At 41.4% G+C, this 19,118-nt stretch overlaps 1 long non-coding RNA gene across 1 annotated transcript in view; it reads right to left on the bottom strand.

Moving 5' to 3' along the window:
- LOC148189287 (uncharacterized) overlaps nucleotides 1-19,118 on the bottom strand; it is a 62,751-nt gene that overhangs the window by 28,274 nt on the left and 15,359 nt on the right. The window contains exon 3 of the long non-coding RNA XR_015776706.1: nucleotides 6,293-6,376. This is a non-coding gene — a long non-coding RNA (uncharacterized LOC148189287). The remainder of the gene's footprint in view (nucleotides 1-6,292; nucleotides 6,377-19,118) is intronic.

The raw sequence follows: 19,118 nt of genomic DNA, 5'->3' as shown, positions 1-19,118 counted from the left end.
AACAATGGTTAATGGGATACTCCAGTGATTTTATTGTACTTCCATACAGTCGAGGGAAATCCAGATATCATGACTTTTAAGCCTCCTGCAGACTGAGAGTTTTTTGCAGTCTTAGTTTACTGCAGCTAAACTGTGCAACATGAATCTCAGAAATCTCAGTACAACATCAAGTGTTATGTATGCAGACTGTACGATGACATCACAGACTACGACCTACGTCAATCGACGTCACTGTGCACAAACAAAACAACATCAGGGTGCATCATCAATCCACGCCGCTGTAGTGCTGAGAGCGAAAGGTAAACAAACAAATCGAGCCCTCGCTGTATTGGCATTTATGTGTGTCAACAAAAAATCAGAAGAAGAGGAAGAGGAGAATGTGGACGCTGTCATGGCCGGGAAAAGAGGCCGACTTTGCACGCCAGTTTTGCAATGAAAGCTCAAAGTAATTCATGCTACATTTCTGTTAGTTGGTTAGTAGATATAGGTTGTAACACTCCTATTACTATCTAGATTCAAACCATCCAGTTTGATAACATTTGAAAAGTCTAAAAGAGCGGCAAGATTACATTTTTTAGACCGCCAATCAAGGTAGCGAGGCGCTAAACTGGAAGTCAGTCAGCTGCCGTGAATCTCTAAGTATGCATGCTCTATGGACCAGTAGATATAGTATTTTACACAGATCTACAAATGGAGAAAGAGCTTTTTCTGCTTCATGCAGCTGTATCCAGACTTTCTATAGTACATCTATGTGTATACCAGACTTTAGTCACTAATATGCATCAACCTCCAAAAATGCTGGACCCTGCACTTCATATGATGCTGTGTAGAAATGTAGCTACAGATAGTTATCACTTTTGATATCCATCCACCCATCCATCCATCCATCCATCCATCCATCCATCCATCCATCCACCCATCCATCCATCCATCCAGGACACACGCTCAGACACAGACACACACCGTTACACACAGCTGCTTTGTGCGTAGTGTTTTCAGCTCTCTCTCAGCTTTTTTCTTCAGCCGGTAACAGATCGGTGCTGAAGGTTGCACATATCCCTCACAGCTAACAGCTAACAGTTGGGTTGTGACTTCACCCCTCACATCAAGGCAAACAAACTCGCTATAATCCAGGCTCGTCTCGGTCACCTCAAAATGAGTCTCGCCTTTAGCGAAACATATTTATTAGGATCTCTCCCAGCCAATATCCCTCGTCTAACTAGCCAGAGGAGCCGGGGTTAAGCACGCGCCATCGTCGCCATCACTCCTGGCCTGGTAACGGCCAACGCCACGGGGGCAGGTGCCATCAGCTCGTCCCATCTCGCAGGTCAGAACCCCTCCCCCCCTCCGCCGACTAATCCAGCTCAAACGCTGAGGACAGCAAGGTTTAAGGAAGAGGGTCGCGGATGAGGAGAGTAAGGGAAGTGGTGGATGGTGTGGGGTGGAAAGGTTGCCGAGTCGGAGAGAGAAAGAGGGAGAGCGAGCCGTGATGGCGATGGTGGATAAGACTCAATTTGAAAAAGCGTGTAGTGGGAAATAACTGTTTTTTTGCCCCATCATGTTATACAGCAAGGGCACCTACGTGCCAGCCCACTGGCTATACACTGGAAGGGAGGAGAGTGTGTGTGTGTGTGTGTGTGTGTGTGTGTGTGTGTGTGTGTGTGTGTATGGCCAACCCCCTACTTTTTTTTCATGTGGGATTTACTTGGTCTGCAGTTAATAGGTGATATAGTTCAAGGGGGAGGGAAGGGTGGTGGGATTAAAGATGGAGTGTCGTTAGAGTGGGGCGGAGGTGCGGCGGCGAGGAGAGACTGTTTATCCACAACAGACAGACAGACAGGCAGACAGAGACAGACAGACGTAGAGACAGTTCAGCGGCGTTAATGCTGGGCCCTCTGCTGGCCACAGTTCAGTGGTGGTGGGTTCAGATAATGAAAGAAAGAAGTTCTTTCTGTTCTTTTTTTTAATGTCTCTCTTTCTCTGTCTCTGTTTCTTAAAGATATTTATTATGTTGATATTTTGGCGTCATTTTTAATTTTTAAAGTGGAATTGATCGACATACAGCAGGGACACTCAACTTGCTTTGCTTTTGGGGGTCATTTCTGCAGAATGAGAGGAGGCCAGCAGCAGCAGAACCATACGTGTTTCTGGGATTTTAGGACACTTCTAGGATTTTAGGATGTTTTTCATTTTTACGACACTTCTAGGATTTTAGAACAATTTGAAGATTTCAGGATATTTCTAGGATTTTGGGACTTTTCTCCTCTTTAATGACATTTCTAGGATTTTAGGACGTTTCTAGAACTTTAGGACATTTCTAGGATTTAAGGATGTTTCTAGCATTTTAGGACATTTCTCATATTTAAGACAGGTCTAGAATTTTTGGACATTGTGGAGATTTCAGGACATTTCTATCCATGTTCCCATCCGCCTGCCCTATGAGCACACTCGCACTCCTTATGTTACGTGGTTACCGGCAGCGTTCTTACATGACGCTGTCCTTCAAGTTTCCTGTCAAGTGACGTCGCCCGTGCACGTTGCATGTGGCCACGGAAGGTGGCTTTTGGCACAACACTTGTATGCCGAAAGCATTGACAGAGCGGCGCCATTTGACCAGTTCGGAATGAGAACGAGCTGGTGTTTTGGGGGCGTGCCGCAGGCGCAGGGTCCTGTCTCTGGGCGTCACAGCGGACCGCTGGGTGCTGTGCTGGGTGGACGTGCCGGGCAGCCCACTGCTGCTGCTGCTGCCCATCCTCTCTGCTGGTGATGATACCTGCGTGTCATCAGTCCTGGCGCCCTCTGCACACTTCGCAGGGAGGCTGAAAATTAAACAGGGACTCCCTTCCCTGCCTGTGGCCCAAAGAAACCTGTGTGTGTGTGTGTGTGTGTGTGTACAGGAGTGCTTTTATACTGGCAGTGGAAGGTACAAGTAGACGTGTGAGTGTGAAAAGATTCAGCTTTGGCCCTGAGCTTGCACTTTAGACTTCAGTGTGAGTATTTACTCATTTCTGTGGCATCATACAATAAATGCCGGTTGCATTCATTCATGTGGCCTTGTTGTGAGTTGTGAACTGATGTTGTGCGTTAAACAAACAGAAGCCCCCCCTCCTTCTTCCTTACTCCCTCCACTTGGCTCCTCTGACCTCCAACACTTCTCTGCAGACAGCAAAAACACCACCAAGTTGTCAAAGAACACTGGCGCTTAAAACACAAATACACACGCATGTCAGTGAGCGCACGCACGCACGCACACACACACACACACACACACACACACACACACACACACACACACACACACACACACACACACAGCAGGCTTTTAGCTAGCCAGCACAACAAGCCAAAGCCACACTTCACACCTGGGCTGGCTGGCGTTTATTGGGTAAGCTCCTGCCCGGTGGGAGGGGAGGGAAGAACAACACCTCGCCACTGCTAAAACAATCTCACAGCACCGTGACCGGGGGAAACAAAGGCAGCCGAGCAAAAAAGTCAAGAAACAGCAGACATTTGCCAAATTGTGACTGCTTAACTGAAAATTGGGCTGAAAACGTAAACACAGTGTTGAGAATCAAAGCACTTCACTGGCTTATAACGGTCAAGAGATCAGCGTAACTTCTCAAGCGTTTGTGAGCTCGTTCCGTCCAGTTACAGAAGTCCAAACTTGCTTTTCTTTATAAACACTGAGGCTGCACTTATTATTTTGTGCATTGTTTTTACACATGAACAACGGATGCACAGACTACGTGGAATGTGATAGACGCCATCTAACAACTGGAAAAAATGTTGGCACCGCACGTTTTTGCAAAGTATGGATACGTTACATTTCTGCATTATTAATTTTGCAAAAATATATATATTTTTTAACTTTTAGAGATGCAAAAACTTCTGTACATGCTTTAAATCTCTTTGCACTTTGATTATTCCAACAGCCCCTATTCCTATCAAAAACCTGCTGGGCTTTTAACCAGAACCAAGAGGTACGACCACATGACATCGGCTTTGTCTTCTTTGTATTGGCTGCCTGTTTATTTCAGGATTGATTTAAACATCTTATTGATTCCTTTTAAGACTGTTCATAGCCCGACTCCTGATTACATTTCAAACCTTTTCATTCCTTATTAAACTTTGCATATTTTGGATCTTCGGGCGGAGGTCTTTTGTCTCTTCAAGAGTCTGGGCTGAAGCCTAAAGGGGACAGAGCTTTACCAGTCAGGTCCCCGCTGCTCTCAAACGGCCCGCCTTCGGACATAAGGCCGCATGAGTCAGGCTGTTTATCTTAACTATCTGTCTATATTAATGCTATCTTGGTTAATTTAATTCTCATTTATTACCCCGATTTTAGTTTTTGCCTTTTTTTTTTAAACTGATCTTTCACTTTGGTGATACTGTATAACATTTTTGTATGTTTCATTCTATGTGTGTTGTTCTTTAAATGTGGCGTACGAGCGTGAAGCCAAAGGCAACCTGAACGCAGCACGAGGGCATCAGCTGCGAACGCGCTCTGACACAACCAGCGTATGAAACGCTGAAGGACAGCGTCCGGTAATAACGCTGCCGGAAACCACGTGATATAAGGAGCACGAGCGTACTTCTCGGACAGGTGGGAGGGGAGATGGAGGGGAGTAGATGTGCAAGGATCGCTGACAGAGCGGCCCCATGTGACGAGTTGGGGCGAAAACGTTTTGGCACAGCTAAAATGTTGGCCACTGCACAGAACTGCACGCTCCCAATTATTCAACAAGCAGCTCCGACCAAGCAAACTGATGGGACCACAAGACATCTAGAATGTGCTCAAATCTGCATGACAGCAAGGCTTCCTCATCACTGTAAGCATTACTCTGCCATTTCTTAAACACGGCTCCTGAAGAAATCACACGATTATCATAGCATTTCAGGCGGGGGACAGGGGGAACTTTAGAATAATATCAACGAAAAATCAGTATCTCTATCACAAAACGGAAACTTCCCAGGAGGAAATTACAGCTGACCAAATGAAAAGTAACAGTGAGAAGTACAAACTAACAGAACACTAATCTTCTGAACAGACTCATAAGAAACAGTGACAAAAAGTGAAATACTTATGAACATAAAACAGATAATTTCACCGCAAACTAAAAACCACGAAGTCCAGCGCAACACATGATGAGAAATATAGGCTACATGATTAGGACCGCAGTGAAAACATTGTTTTTGAAAACGCCATCAAGAAGCAGAATGAAGCAGAATATTTTGTTAGATAACAGCATGTTATGAATTTTGGAAATTATTTCTCTTTTTTTCATGAATTTTGCTCTTGAGTTGAGCTGCTGCCTTAAAAATACAGGTAACGTTTGCAGATGTAATGGCTAAATCTGTTTATTAAAAACCTTTTTTTTCAGCAAATATCTTAGTCGTAACAAGACTGAGCAAGCTGAGCATTTCTGTGTTTATATCTGGTGTATTTATTACATTTGGGAAACTCCACAATCTCTAGAAAGCAAAAGCACAAGTTGGCCGGCGGACTCAAAAGGACTAGAAAATGTGTCGTTGTTGCAGGTCGTTAAGGCTCGACCTACTTGCTGGAGTGGTAAAGTAGGTTTCATTACAAATAGGATTCTACTGACTCGACTGATTGTTTTCCAGTAATTAGTCAGACTCTGTTTTAACGTCATCTGAGCACGACAGTGATGCGGTTAGGGCCGAGGAGCTTGCGCAGAGGTCTGCAAGCATCTTGTGTAATATTGCTTAATTACAAAAGGTTGATTTGTAAACTGAGGTGGGTGTTTGAAAAAAACCTTTTGGGTACAAATTTTGCATTTCACTTTTGTTTTTCCAAAATAACCTGGCCAAAAAAAAAAAAGGCCTGAAAGATATTAAAAGATAGCAACAACCTGCAGCAATCTCGCTGCTGTCTGACACGTGATATCCGGCTGTAAACTCTTTGACTCGTCCTCTGCATTCAGTCAGAACAAACAGGTTTTTTTTTTTTTCTGTGTAGCTTAAAATGGCTGCAATGACAATACATGAACCTTGAACCTTGACGATTGAGATCCTCCTTCACACCTGAGCATACATCTCCCATCCCTTCTCAACACGATTCACATGGAGGCTCCGGAAAAAGCTTTACCTTGAATGCATATTATTTTGTTTTGTGAATTGTGAATTTTATTATTTTTGTTCTTATGAATCTGAACTGTCCTGCACTTTTGTTCAAATATCTTTAAAGAAACTATATGATTCCTGTTCACTTTTTTAAGGTCAAACTACCTTTGTTGCAGCCACTGCTTTGAACAAAAAATGTGCACATTACCTCCAAGTGCCAAGACATCTCCATGGTCTTCAAAATGGATCCAATTTACACTTCCCGCTCAGCACTTCATTTTTATGTCCAGCCCTTGAGAAGACAATGGCAGACTGTATTAGAGCTTTTATGCAACTGTTTGAGGAGACTTAGTTGTCAAAAATTCTAATAAAACACTTGCTCTGATGGCGAATTCACCATAACTGTGCCAAGTACTTTGAAGGTGACCTGTGTTTTATCTGTGCTCATTCTTTTTTTTTCCTGCTGGTGTATGGAAAATGAGTTATGGCAGGGATGGGAGTGAGGGGCGTGTGAAGGGCAGGGTTTTAAAGGGCTGGCGAAGCGAGGACAGGAGGTCTAAACAAATGAAAGGTTGAAGGGCAAAAGGCACACGGAGGGAGGAAATGCTTTAAAAAGGTTCGGAAAGGAGGCTCGCAAACAGGCCGGGAAACAGAGGAAGAGAGCGGGGAAGGTGGGAGGGCAAATAGAAGAGCTTTGGACTGAGCTGTATCTGCAGTTTCAGGTTTCAACAGCAAATTAAAATGACTCATGTGCACCTTCAGTGTCAAAACACAGCAACATCAAATACTGTTAAATTGGACTGTGTTCAGAAAAGAAGAAAAGTAGTTTAAATGCCATGAAATAAACAGTTAATATCTTACAAATGTCTCAGCAGCGATCCTAGCTCGCACATCACAAAGTTGTTGGACTGCTGTGTTGGACAGACGTGAAATTTTTGTTTGACAAAAAAACAAAACGAATTGGGTTAAAGATATTTTAAATGTCAAAAAACTTTAAAATTTGACATTATGTGGGAGGCAACGTTATGACATTTTCTAGATGTAGAGTTTTGTTGTCCATACCAAATATTTTAAGATAAGATAAGCTAAGATAAACTTTATTGTTAGGAAATTTGTCTTGTGCAGCTGCAGAATACACGATAAAACATTTGACTGTTTTTTTTATTTGCTAAAGTTATGGAAGTTGGGATACAGGATAACTTAAATTTAACTTTTATTCTACGTAGATGATGTTGGCATGAGTCATTTGGAAAATGTTGGATTTTGGTTACCAACCAATGCAGCTTAACACCATTAAAACAAAATGTACTTCTGAATATCTGACTCCCTAAAGTGTGTTTTGGCACAACCAAAGGCTGAACAAGACTTTTTTTTTCAGCCAACCAAATTGTTATAATTAACTTCATGGATTGAAAACACGTTGAAATAGTGACAGTTGGCCGGCCGCGCCTATACTGTGTGAATCTCGGGTGACGCCATGGTTACATTACCTTACTGATATTGCCACCAAAGTAGCAACTTGTCAAAGGATGGCACCCACCTGTCGTTTAAAGCGGACCTTAATTATGCATAAGTTTAAGTATTAATACATAAACAAGTTATTATACAAAAATTCACCCCTGTGCTGCTGTTAAAAATGGGGAAATAAGTAGAGATAACAAGTAGAGATGTTTATTTCTGTTGTAAATGTGGGCATTTTAACATGGGAGTCTATTGGGACCGACTCTCTCTTGGAACCAGCCTCAAGTGGACATGAAAGGAACTGCAGTTTCCACATTGGCTTAATTTTGTATCCCCAGAAGTTGCCGCTTTTCTAAACCCAATGTTTTAAAGATCCTGAATTTCAGATGTTTCTAAGTGATGCACGTAGCAGTCATGGATATCTGCAGATGTCTCAGCTCTCATTTAGACAGTAACACCACAGTGGCGTTCGATGTCGGTGCAGCTGTTCTTTTAGCTTTTTGTCACTGTCTGCACACTGGGTTTTTGGTCTTTTAATGTTTGGTAGAACAACCAAACAGATGAATCAATGCTTTTGAAGGTTGTATTTTAACTGGATATTTACCATAGAATGATAATGAAACCACTACAGAGAGGAAACAGCGACAGCGGAGACACATGTCCACAAACGCTCCTCTCAGGGCGACCTTGACTTTAAATCCACTGCCGCAATTAGAAACAAAATGAGGTGAGCTGTCGCTGAAAAACACTGAGATTGACCCACTTGCGAGCAGTCAACAATAAACTAGCTTTTCTTTACCTTTTGTTGTGGTCTCCCCCCCTGTCTCCTTTACCCCTGAGCGGGGGGATGTAGAGGGGGTCTGGGGACCAAGGTCTCTGAGTGCTAAAATGACTGTTGTTGTGCGATGTTTACAGTGGCCTCAGAATCAGAGCCACAAATTACACTGTCAGGGACACATCCATGTGGGATGAAGAGGAGGAGAAGCTTCAAATGGTCACCATTGAACACCTTCAATGGCTGGTAATACAAGAGGCGTGGCTGCTCTTATTAAAATGTGTGCCTGAATCAATAAGAGGCATAATTAGAGTTGTTAGAGCAAATTAAAACATGGCTATTATGTGGCTGTACAATGTTGCTCCGTAAACTGTTATTACAGGGGAGAAGCTTTGTGTTTGTGTGTGTGTTTGTGTGTGTGAGACAGTGTGTGGATTTGGGCAGTCGGCGAGAGATGGAGGATTAGATGCGATAGTTGCCTCTTTCTACTGTAATTACCACTCCCTTTATTGACAGAATGCTCACTTTTCTCTGGCTTTTGTCTAAACTACAATTTCCTCCATTGTACAGTAGTAATTTTGAAGTGTATTTCTGCAGCAGCGCCTCTTTTTCACTGTTTGAAATTGTTGCTATCCTCACCTCAGATGAACAGTAAGCTGCTACACCCACCCCCATACAGACACACAATATTCAGCCATCATGTGTTGTTTCTAAACATTCACCGTGTGTGTACATTTTGTAATAACAGCCCATAACTTCAGCTTCATATATGAATCATATTTCCAGATATACTCTCAATTACAGACTTACCTCTCTGCGTTTTTCAGACTGTAAATGAGGGGAAATACTGTTTTTTTCATGCACATATTAATTCACTTACAGCCAGTTAGAGAGAGTAAGAGATTACTCTGAATTCAGATGTTAGCGTGGTTCGCTTATAGTACTGTTCTTTTAATATTTCTGGTTCCTACACAGCGGAGTTTGGTTAGCAGCTGACATCATGTCTGCTTTAAAATATTGAGTTTCCAATATTTTCAACCTCATGCCTCATCTTTTTGGCAGGATGGATTTGTGTATAGTATTTTTTTTAATTTAATGTTCTCTTGTGCTTTCTGCATCCATGTAGCTGTGAAAATCCATGTAACACACATTTAAAGACACTGCCTTACATGCATACACCTGCACTTAAGTGTGGTTAGGGCTGGGTTCCAAAATCTGCACCCTTTAAGTGATACAGACACCAGTAAATTCACATAATGTGTTGGAGTGATCATCCCGACTCGTCACATGTTGCAGCTTTGTCAATTGACTTCTGCGTCAATTTTTTACAAGTCTGTGGCCTGATTTACACATACATAGGTTTTTTTTTTAGAAATGCATATTTTCCTCCTCTGGTTACAAAAAGTCTGTTGACTGATCAGTACAGAACCATCACAACTGCTGACAACGTTTTAGGTGGATTCATTACTTGTAATGTTGCACTAAATGTTGCTTTTGCCTGAGAAAGACTCGATGCACAAGCTTGTTATTTTTAAATGTCTCATAGAGAGAGACTCTCACTGCAGCCTGTTCTTTTTTGTTCTGAAAATGTCTGCATGCAGCCCTGTTCTGTGGAGGATAACCGGGGTGCAGATTTCCCAATGTATCACAGATGAAGAGGAAATACAGCGAGTGCTGAATGAAACAATAAGTGACAAAAAAAAAAAAAAACCCGCCTACGTAAAAGAGCAATGTCTGATGTGGAAATGCTTAACAGATGTGGGGTCTAGGTACCTGCTCGTATGAGTTACTTTTGGTGCCAAAGGTACAATACTGAAAGCTTTTGGTGAAAATGAGTTGTAGGTGCTGCTGCAGGAGTGTGAGCTCTGCACTGGGAGACAGTTGTAAGAGTCAACCCGGCTAAGCACACACACACACACACACACACACACACACACACATACAGTGACAGGGATAATTGTTAGCATCACTCGGCTAACATTACCTTACTGTTATTACCAGGTTTATTCACTTATTTGGGCTAGTTTGGTGGCGATGTGAGTTCGTTGGGACCATTTAACAGCTCAGTGGCAGATCTTAGCCACTGCTGCTGTGTTAGCTCATGCTAAGTGTGCTCTGGAGATGGCAGCAACAGAAAGTTTGGTGGGGAGTTGAAATGGTTCAAATGCACGATGCCAAAAGTTTTAAAATGCAGGTATCATTTGACTGAAGGCATTTCAATACTACTAGGTATTGTGTCAAAGGCATCGAGTACCAATACTTAGCCCTAAGCTAAAATATAACTTCTAACTACTGTAACCCCTAATGTTATATTCTAAATGTTGTCTTTTCATCATTTAGTGAGATAAAAAACACTAGCTGGGGTAAAACATGTAGATTTAATAACCAAATGTCCTAGAGAAAAATGTGTCGACCTGTAAATGGCCACCAGTACTGTCTGAAGTGCATTTTTACTTGAATGGGCACCACTTCTTTATATTACTTTATGTGTTTCCGAACTATTCTTTTTCATGTAAATGCAGCCAGTGACAGCAGCAATATTTTGGTAAATTGTGATGGGGGGACATTAGGGATTCCTCAAGGACTCTAATCGAGAGGACTTTTTTCTTGTCAGTGATAGTTGTCGATCGCTTTTTGTGTGTTAAACCCAGGCAGTGGCTTTTTTTTCCTAAAATGAGCCCTCTACAAGTGAAAAGTTTTGAATTTTAATGTGCACTTCTCAAATGATAATACTTATTACAAATTCTCACAACTATCCAACTGTCTTTGAGTGATCAAGGACAACAAAGCCAAGCCACAGCCATTCCCTACCAAAATATGATGCAGGACAAGGTGCAGCATAATTGTAGAGTGCTCGCTGACAGAAATCAATTTGAGGCGTGCTAATGGCCAGAGTCCTCCATTGGAGAGTGCTCTCATTGACTGGCGTGGTGTTCCATGTAGTACAGAGCAAAGTTGGAACAATTACAGTAATCTGCGTGTGGAGTGATGGCCCTCCATATGGAGTGGAGCTGAGGTGAGTGGTGCTCAGCACTGATCAGCCTGCCATGACAAAGAGAGGCCGTAAAGCAAAGCAAGAGTGTATGATGGGATACCAATGTTTCACAGGGACTAGAGATATTGATTAAGAAGACCGCTGATGACTTAAATGTTTGCTTTTATCAAAAATTTAGTTTGCGTTGAAAATCTGGGGGAGGAAAAGGGGTGTTGTATGGTAGAGCTTTTATGCCCCAAAACTCTTCCCCATCAGGACAGTTGTGTGATATATACACTTAAAATGTACAGTGCAGGTTCATTCTTTGACCAATATGGTGATCCTGATTCAGTTCAGATTGGCATTGCTGGGCTACATCAACAACCTTGTATGAAGTTTATGCAACCCCTAAAAATAAGAATGGATTATTTGCTGAGCTGCTAAAGTCCTCCAAGGATGGCTTTTTAGGCGTCCTCCAGCACCGGCTGTTTACGTGTTTACACTTTAGTTAACGTGATATCGAAAATGAACATGGTGGAATGACTCAGCGTGGTCCTTATGTTTTCACAACAGCGTAGACTGTCGCGATGGTTGGGATTAGGCAACAAAGTCACGGATGGTTCGGTTTAGGCCGAAGAGGCAAATGGAAGCGAACTCTGGACTCCCACACTAAAGTCAACTATTTACTACCCTCCCGCCCTATAAGTGCACCTGCGCTACGTGGTTACCGGAAGTATTATTACGCCCGGTGCCATTCTGCTGTCCGCTAGCATATGATAACAACACCACCAGTTCTGTCCGAGTGCGTTCTCATCTGACGCCGTCCAGCTGTGTTTTGGTTGGATGCCGAAGGTGGCTTTTGGCGTCGCACTCGTACCCTGAAAGCACTGACAGAGCAGACGTATTTGACCATTTTGGAGTGAATACAAGCAGGAACACCCTCTTTGCACCAGGCCACATACTCCCTTAGCCTGGGGCTGAGAGCAGTGTGAAACGCCTGACAGATAATATGTGTTTGAAAGTTTAACTGGAGCGTCTGTGAGTGAGCACATACATAATTTATCCAGAGAGAAGACGCACCAGGACCAGCAAAAACACACAACAAACTGCCTTTCTCACCACACATCAAAAATACAGTCGTGTGTCATCTTTGACAAAACCATCTCTGTATGAATAATACAGACTCACTGTTGTTGTTCGGCAGAATTAATGTTAATTCTCTACAATTGAGTAAATTTGACATTGTGTTATTATAGACAAAAAAATCAATGCCTGACCTGACACTGTTAATTATGTAAGATAATGATAAAATTACCACTCTTGGGATTTCTAAATCACACTGATCCAAATTGTAATTTAAGTATAAATAGTTGAGCTCTATTTCATAAGCTATACATATAAATATGTCATAATACCAAAAAATTGCTTTGTCTATATATGTGTCACTATTCAAAAGGTTTTAGAACAAGTTTCAGAAAAACTTAGACCAGTGGTTCCCAACTGGTATAGCCATATTTCTCCTTGGTCATTAGTTCAGAATCCATACATCAGATAAATTACAACCTATTCTATTTTATTTCACAAAATATCAATAACACGTTGGCTTACAACACAAAGAAATAAAACATATTGAGAGAAAAAAATAGCAACAGCACTTCAACATAAAAGCTCTGTGCTGGAAATTCACTGGAATTCAAAATAAAGTTTTTATACAAAGTTGATACGTTTTCGAGTCGCGGTCAATTCAGAGGGGACCCACATTAGTACACGAAGCACCAGTTGGGAACCACTGACTTAGACAACATGCATACAACACGCAGCGCAATGCATGCAACATAGTAAATTGTCAAAGGGCAAATTCATAATTAACTGCAGGATACAGGATTACCTGCCATAACACACCATACCACTGGATTCATAATTATTCAAATCTAAAGTGACTCTTGGCTGAATTTCAGCCTCTAAATTCTATTTCATCAGACTGTTACAAAGTTGTGTTTGTGATATTACAGACCAATAACCTGAACACATATTAAATGATCTGAGAATGACCATTAGACACCCCTAAATTCAAACTTTTGTATGTGCACACTGTTCTCGCTCTGCCTTCCTGCCTGTCTATCACTGGTCCTGCTCTAACAGAGAGCTATATCATACTCAGCACATCAAGGCTCAGCACATATAGGATAAACAATGCCATTGTCAAACCCATCACTTGGCTGTGTCCCCAAATCAATTCTTCACACTCTTCCTGGATTAGCCATGGATGACTTAATTGATTCAACACAGTCAAGTGATCTTCAAACAAACAGGCTTTTCCAACTTGAAAAGGGAGTGACAGCCACCAAACCTGAACTCTCTGTAGATGACAAATCATTCCTGCAGGCGACAGACGTTATTCTTAACAATGGTGGCTGGCTGCTGCTGGAAAGATATCACCCGTCTGTCCTACATTCCTATAGGCTACTACATAAAATGGGCGAAGAGCGAAGCAAAACCGGCAATGGGTCATTGCTGCCGTTTACTAATCGAGAAGTCTTGAAGATAAATTTCCGCGATACGGATACGCCTCGTGGTTGGCACGTGCCTCCGAGCTGTCGGGGAGAGTGAGACAGAGAGTCTTTTTAGGGGTTTTCCTGACTTTGCTTTTACACCACAGTTTAATCTTGCCTTGGAGCGGCAGAATGACAGACAGAGCAATTAACGCTAGTTCTATCAGAGTCCGGTTAAGCAGCAGCCCCTCTCAGTGGACTTCTTATTGTGCTTGAAGCCCCACAGAAGCCACGTTTTCATTGTGATGTACAGTAAGTGAAACTTACTCCCAGGAACATTTCCAAGCTCATTGTCACTCCTCATGTTCTACATTCAGCACGTGGAAAATGATACCTTGATATCATCACATTTCAGGGTATCACCGTGTTGCCAAATCAAGCTACATTTCCAATTTCCCCACCAAATGTAAAAACTTCCTTCAAACGGAGTCTTCGACAGAGTCACGGGGAGTGAGTGATATGTATCCACGGCTCCGCTGAACATCATCAGACAGGAAACAGGGAAGTGTTTACTGCTCTGCCAGGAGGATGTGCTAGGACAGGTTTCTCCCACAGCAGGCAGACAGAGTGGGGAGATTGCAGAGGGAGGTGGGAGCGCGATGGAAATGATGTGTAACTTAGAATCGGCAGCAATGGAAATATTGTCAAAATACCCTCAGAGACAAGTACTCTTACTTTGTTCATGGTTTGTACGAGCAGAGGTAAAGCAGATGGTAAGCATGAAAATATAAAATAAAGTGTTATTTAACTGGTGTTAAGTGTTCATCAGAGTGAAGGCCTGCATACAGAAACTGATCTTGTGTCTGGTTTTTAGGGCATATAGTGTTCTGTCGCACCTAGCAGGAGGGAAAAGCTGAAACAGGTTGTGTTCAGGGTCAGCCCGTTCTCACTCCAAACTCGTCAAATAGCACCACTCTTTCAGTGCTTTCAGCGTACGAGCGTGACACCAAAAGCCACCTTCCCCCTTCAACCGGCACCAAATGAGGACACGCTCAGACAAAAACAGTGGCGTTACTAATACATGCTGGTACACGGTCGGACTGCACCAGGTGCGTCCACATGCAATCCACACGGGTGGCATCACTTGAAAACACAACCGGACGGACCTGGTCTTGTGCGCCTGAAACCTGAAGGACAGCGTCAGGTAATGAGGCTGCAGGTAAGAACGTAATATAAGGTGCATGAGTATTTTCATTTGGCGGGCAGATGGGGAAATGGATTGGTCCCACAAATAACTGACTTTCGTGCAAGAGTCTAGAGTTTGCTTCCCGTGTGGATTGAAGTTTTTTTTGTTTAAACTTTAACAAATTTAACAAATTCAGGAAGGAGAAAGGGTTGGAATTACAGTCAAACAACGGAGTCACTTGAGCTCTGACTAATTGCCTAATCACTGGTAATCCTGTACCACGCAGTTTAATGTGGATTTGTACTTTTAATATGTCACATGCTTTGCACTGTATGTACATTTACATGCATGTTGTTTAAGTTTTACTGACATTTGTATCAAGGCATCTACAAAGCGCACTCATGCTCCGACATTACGCCTTCTCATCTGACGCCGTCTAGCCGCATTCTGGTTGGATGCAGAAGGTGGCTTTTGCCGTCACGTTCGTACACCGAAAGCACTGACAGAGCGGACATATTTGACAAGTTTGGAGTGAGAACGGGCTTTATGAAATGAGGGCCAACTAGCTGGCACACTTGCAGGCAGGACAGAGACACTGTCTCTGGGCTTAGAGCCTTCCTGATCTTCTGTCTCTGATCTATCTGACTGACGCAGCAGTTGACCAGCAGCTTTCTTGTTTCGGAAGGTTAAATTTGTGTTTTTGGAAATGAAGTCTGCCTTTGAAGACAGCAAAGATAAGTTTCACTTTCAGTTCAGCATCTGAAAGGTACTGATTGTAAGACTGGATGAATGAGACTTGGATTATACTGCACAAGTTTGATGTTGAACATGGACCTCTTTCACATTAATTCATCAGAATTTTCTCCAATTTTGGATTCTTTTGTCTCCAGAAGGATGCATAAAAAACAATTGTTTTTTGTTTCATGAATTCAACACAACACAGAGTGAGTAACTGATACAGAAATGGTCGTTTGAGGAGTGAAGTATTCCTTTAGGTCCCTTACCGACTCCACAGGTGTAAATACAAAACCGTCTGCATCACTGAAAAGAAAGAACGGTTTTAATTTGAATTTAGCGAAGAATTGAATTGTCATTTTCACCGGTTATCATCTTGAAATACTTGAAGTATATATCCTCACAGAGTTTTTTCAGGCACTGCTTGAACATTTTCTTATGAAAAGTATTGCACCACAGTTTGTACAAATCCCACCTAGCCAGTAATTTGTGCATAACCCAAGAATTTTGGAAGGCTTTTGTCAAGTGATCAATGTACTTAACCCTTTAATGTTCTCATTAAGAAAGAAGCGATGCATTTTTTTCTTTGCTTTTTTAGTTCCTTGGGGAAATAATTAAAAGAAGTTTGTATTTTTATAGGCCTCTACAAATGGTTGAGATGGCCACTCATGGTAATGGTCAAATAAAAACTAAATTAGAAATCATCCAATGTTATAATGTTTGTAATGTGTTGTCATACCAATAAGTATCAGTTTGTGACCATGAAATTAGTATTACCAATAACTTCTATGTATTCATTCTAGATATTTACCATTACAATACTTGGAATACTCTAAAAAATTGTGAAATCAGTCAAATACATTAAGCAATAACATTAAATATATGGTAGTAACAAAAGTGAATATATAATATAATATAATATAATATACTCTTAATTTAATAAATATTGTAAATTTATTGTCTTAGTAACATTAACTTTACCATAAAAGGACAATTCAACCATTTGGTTTTTCATGGCTTTAGACAGGAAGGAATCATACTTTGAGAATTATCTTAAATGTACATTACACATTAAATGTATCATTTAACAACAATAAATTATCAGAAGTTTTATTTATTCATTTATTTATTTTGCAAATAGTCAATATTAATTTCATTAGCTTAGCTTCACCACCTTTATAAAAGGAAAAATCAACATTTTTTTTTTTTTTTCAATAATTTGACCCTTACAAGACTTTTATTTTTTGGTATAAAGATACATAAATATGTTAAGTAACACCTCTAAACTATAAAATGTTGAATAAAAATGACTTCTAGAGAAAATCCCACCGCACAGAGCCATCATAGTGTGACTTTTTTTGTGACTGTATTCCTTCCTTTTGTGACTAATTTGTGACATCTAGTGTTTTTTTTAAAAAAAATTTAAGCAAAACATACCTAAACTACACGGAAGAGATGGCTTTATCAGGTTAGATTAATTTCAACACATTTTTCATGAACATATAGTGACTCAAAATCAAACTGCTGAGCATGACGTTAAAGAGTTTTAAGAATAATTAAATAACTCAAGTCTCTGCTACTAAATCACTTGGCATTATCACTGATGTGAACCTGAGTCGGAGAGAGCACATACTAATAAACACCAGTGAAATGCTTTAAAGTGTGCTTTCATTACAATTTTGCAGTCATAGAAATATTCACAGAACCATCTCTGGAAATGGAGCATGGCTGCAGAATGACTGTATGTGGTTCCACTGTAAGACTGATGCAGTGTGTGGAGAACACTGATGTATGATTCGCCCTAATACTGGTGATTTACATAAATAGAACATGAGATGTTGCCATGTCAGTGTGTGCAGTGCACATTTCCAGGCCAATTCCAGACTATTACAGGTGCAGATTTATCACGGTGCAAGTTATACAATTATTCAAACTTATGCATTTTTTTATCGTCTCAGTTCGCCTTTAATATAAAGCCCGGGCTCATGACGGTATTGTTGTTTCATCATGCTGATAAAGTCGCTGAATTAAGAGACAAGAGCGCGTGGACGGTGCTGACAGTGAGAAGAAAGACTTTAACAGAAAATTGCGAGTATAAAGAAAAATCAGTCGAAAGATGGAGGTAGAGAGGTGAGAGCATAAACATGGGTAGAGAAATAGAGTGAGCTAAGGTGTAGAAAGAGGGGGCGGCGGTGGCGGTGGTGGGGTTTAGTGTGAAAGGGGTTAATAGCAAAGTGGAGGCTCAGAGCTGATCGAAATGCAGAGCGCGTCCCCCCAGCCCTGTGCTCAGTGATGAGTTGGAGCTGAGATCTGGCGCCCGCTATAAAGGAGCTCATTGAAAATAATTCAGAGTGACGGCTGTGCAGGAAGGGAAACAGGGGGAGGGGGGAGGAGGCGGCGGTGTTGGTGGGGTGGGAGTCGGGGTGGCGAGGAGGAGGGAGGAGGGAGGCAGGGAGAAGGTGGTATAGCTACAAAGGGAGCTAGATGGAGAGTGAAAAGGGTAGAGTGGGAAGAAAGAGAGGTGGAGATTGAAATACGAGGGGAGACGGGCATGGACGACAGTTGATAAGGTGAGAGGGGGCAGAATTATGAAGGAGTCGGGAAAGTAAAAATAACAATCAGTGTGTAGAGAAAATGGAGCTGTATGTGTGGAGAGGCATATGGTGCCACGCTGAAGAAATCATACAGGACTCGACACTACACCTGCACTCGAGTCAAAAATCAAAAATACCAACACTCAAAGTTTTCTAAGCCCACTGCTATTACACCACTCTGGACAGAATGAACAATCCTGAGGCTTACTCAGCGCTCATGTGGAGAGGGGAAAGATCCTCACGCCTACAACGCCATCGGACGACTCAAGATGGCAGCTGTCGGCTTTTCGAGGAATCAGCTGCGTTAGACAAATGAAGTCCATTTTTTTTAAAGGGAAGTCAATAAGAACACAAATAAACTAAATCAAAGCTAGCAATTTCAGAGAATGGTACGATGCAATGCTTTAGTCACGTTTTGGTACCCAGAACATTCTTATTAAGGTCAGGGTATCAAAAAATGTTTTTTTATTGTTAACATATCATTTATTTTTAATATATTTTCAACATAAATTTTGTGTTCATTATATTCAGTTTTTTCATTGTATACTTTTAAATTGCTTCTATGTTTTAATCTCTTATAATATTTACGTTAAATATTTTTATTCTTCCTTTATGTAAATTGTTTTGTACCAAAACAAGTCAAGTTCCTTGTATATGTAAATGTACTTGGCAATAAAACCAAATTTTGGTTCTCAATCCTCAATAACATGTTCTGAATGTTGCTCTGAAAATGTTCTTCCTTTGTTCTTGTGTAACATTGTGGGAATGTTTTATCTGTGATCTGTCACCTCTCAACATCACCAGAACATCCTAACAA

The sequence above is a fragment of the Plectropomus leopardus genome, chromosome 6 (genome assembly GCF_026936395.1).
Source record: "Plectropomus leopardus strain MGB_pleo_1.0 chromosome 6, ASM2693639v1, whole genome shotgun sequence".
Taxonomy (NCBI): Eukaryota; Metazoa; Chordata; class Actinopteri; order Perciformes; family Serranidae; genus Plectropomus; species Plectropomus leopardus.
This window is presented reverse-complemented; position numbering and strand designations above follow the sequence as displayed.